Raw genomic sequence first — 3,564 nt, forward strand, 5'->3', positions numbered from 1 at the left:
CCAAATGTTCCAACACGAGAGAATGAAGAGCGCCTGCCGAGAAGAGCCTTGGGAGGCCCACCAGGAGAAAGCATCCTGTATCAAAGAGAACTGCATGTGTGGAAAATCATATTTACAAGAGAGTTCATACCAGAGAGCCGAGGAAACCGGGCACTGAAAGAACGTGTGTAGATTTGTTTCCAGTGCAGCGAGACAGAGATGACAACGACCAGGCCCACACCAACCTTTCCGCTGAAGTAGGTCCCATATGAGATTCTTGTTTGAGAAAAGGAGCCATGAGAAGAGAATGGATTTGAGGGGGCAGGGGGCCTTCCAAAAAACGAGAGGGAAGACGGAGGGGAGAGGGGGGAGGGCAGCAGATAAGACAGAGTACAAGTTCCGGACAGTGATGGGGCGGATGGCGGTACTGGTGGACCAAATAAGTTCATCCTTGGTGCCAAGTTGGAGAACCCCCCCCCCGCGAGAGAATCTAGATGTAAAGGAAGACCATAATGGACGGAGAGGGGGGGGATGGCAAGCTGGAGATCAGATTTCCAGATAGGCAAATGGGAGGACCAAGAGAGAATGAGGTGGTTCCAGGTAAAGAGCCCTCTTGAGTGGAAGAAGGAAAGAAGCGGCGGAGGGATCATGGATTCAAGGTTGTGGAGAGTGGGGTCAACACCAATGAGCACAAAGGAGCCGGAGAAAAGAGTCCATTTGAGATTATTGAGGAAGAAGGGATGGATCTTTTTGAAGCTATGCCAAATGGGGGATCCGCTCCTGATTCCAAGAGTAGATCTTCTGAGCCAATACGCCAGGTTCCTACCTTTCAGGTACTTCTTGTTGATTAGGGAGCTCCAAGGACAGCGTCCAAAAATTCCCCTGTGGAGGGATTTGCAGATGAGTGCTTCTCCGAAGATCTTCATGTTGAGTAGACCCCACCCACCTTTTTCTTTTGGACGCGAAATGGTATCCATGCTGACTAAATGGATCTTTGAGTAGAAAGAGTGACCGCCCCATAAGAAATTTGAGGCAACAGATTTCATCTTCTTGATAACCAAGGAGGGGAGCATGTAGAGGTGGCTCCAGTATACTGCCAGCTGAGAGAGAACCGCCCGGACTAAGATGAAACGGCCAGCAAGGGATAGTAGGCGGAATTCCCATGAGGAGATCTTGCTGTAGAAACGATCGACCAGCCAGGCCCAATCATGGCATCTATATGACGAGGCCTTTAGACGAAAACCCAAATAAGAGAAACCATCCTTTAACAAGCGCAAATTGATGTGAAACCTATCAGCAATCCAGATGGCCAAAGCTGAATTTGTATCATTATGATATAATACCACATACATGTTCTATAATGACAAAACCATAAATATAGAGCTTTAAAAAATATTAGTATTTGTATATTTCAAAACACTATTTTAATAATAATTTTATTCAATTTCTGATACTTTAATAAAAAACAATATTTATTTCATTTTAATAAAAATAAGAACGTTAATTACAATAAAATAAATAAAAATCTTATTTAACAACAATTTTCTTTTTTACAATAACATTATTGATAATAAAATTACTATAATAATAAATTTAAAATTACTATAATAATAAATTTAATAACACTATTTCATAATGTATAAAGAATTTTCTTGAAGAAGTCATTTTTTCTGAGCATTTTCCAAAAAAATATTTATACATTATGATATAGATCACAAAAGCTTAAATTCGAATAACACTATTTCATTTAAATAATTTACAATAACATTTTATGATTTTTTAAATAACAATTTCAATAAAAATATAGCACTATTTCATTTAAATAATTTATAATAACATTTTATGATTTTTTAAATAACAATTCCATTAAAAAATAATAAATAACAATTTCAATAAAAATATAGCACTATTTCATTTAAATAATTTATAATAACATTTTATGATTTTTTAAATAACAATTCCATTAAAAAATAATAATTTAACATTGAAATGGTTAAGCATAATAAAACAGAACAAAAATATATAGATTCAAAATTATAAAAATTTAAAAACATTTGATAAATTATTAAAAGTTCATAATTTAAATATATAGATTATATATTATAAAATTAAGATATTTTATGAATTATTGAAAGTTTCTAATTCAAACTTCTGAATCGAACACATCTTTATTAATCTACGATGAAATTAGACTCAAAAAAGAAAGCTCAGACGTGTATCTAGAGCCTCGGCGGTTGGTTGCTTCCCCAAATGGGAGGGGACACTTCTTCCCACGCCAATGTTGCGCGATACGTGTACGATGTATGTATATTCTGCCCTCTGGATTTCCCTCCACCCAACAGAAATGATAGTGCCTAACCTTTTTTGTTTGGAACATTATTCGAATGTGTAATTAACTTTAAAGTGTAACGGAGTGTTTTATTAACAAAGTTATATTAGTGTGTTTCTTAGCTGAGTGTTTTATTAACAAATTTAAAGTGTAACTGAGTGTTTTATTAACACATTTAAAGTGTAACTGTGTGTTTTATTAACAAAGTCATATTAGTGTTTCTGTCGTTTAGTTTATATATTGAATTTTAAAAAGTATGAATTAGGTTTCACATTTGAACTAGGGCTATAGTGTAGTTATTTAAGATTAGTTTAAATATAGTTAAATTACAGTAAAAAATAATAAAGACCTATAATTTTATATTAATAAAAATAACAATTAAAATAGCAAGATAATTGATAATTGCATTGTTTCTGGGCATACATAAATAATAATAACTCTATTTTTGGATGGTTTTTTTAATAAATTTTAATACCGTATTTGTTTATTTTAATCTATTATTTGTAGAGCTTTGTATGAAAAATCTATAATTTTTTAGACGAATTCCATCCATGCATGTGAATGGAAGATTATGCAAAGATAGAGAGGAACTTTTAGAACAATCACGAGGCTATTGGTGTTGAATATTATTGTAAATAAATTCAAGCAAAAGAAACATTAATGCCTCAAACACAATCATAATATACATATTACATTAAAATAAATTTAAATAATAATAATCTTGGTCATGATGATGAACACATGTGGGGGTTCGAAACTGATGATGTGATTTTTCCGTTACAAATAATTAATTAAATGAATCAAGGTTGTAGTTACGTATAGACATTGTACTAGATTTTATGCACTGACTTGCAGAATACCAATCAAAATATAAATAAAAAAATTTATTATATTAAAAAAAAATCATTTAATAATGTAAACTTTATACATTGCAATTTATTTTTTTGTCAAAATGCCAATTAATTGAGAGTCAACGCAATATCCATTGTATTATACCTGCCAGCCAGAGGATAATAACGAAAGTCCATATTTCCAATATTTTTGAATACTATGAAGTTGAAAACTCAATGATTCATATGAAAAAATAAATGAATAAGATTGAAATTTTGCTTTTTATTATTATTTAGAAATGAAAATTGGTTAAAAATATTCAAAACTACCCACTCACATTATGATTAAGAACAATAAATGTATTCACAATTTATATAATATTAATGATTAATATATTTATTTTTGTTAAAATACTAATGATTAAT

The sequence above is a fragment of the Pinus tabuliformis genome, chromosome 8, assembly GCF_031772625.1.
Source record: "Pinus tabuliformis cultivar Carrire ecotype Pingquan chromosome 8, CPIR1, whole genome shotgun sequence".
Lineage (NCBI taxonomy): Eukaryota > Viridiplantae > Streptophyta > Pinopsida > Pinales > Pinaceae > Pinus > Pinus tabuliformis.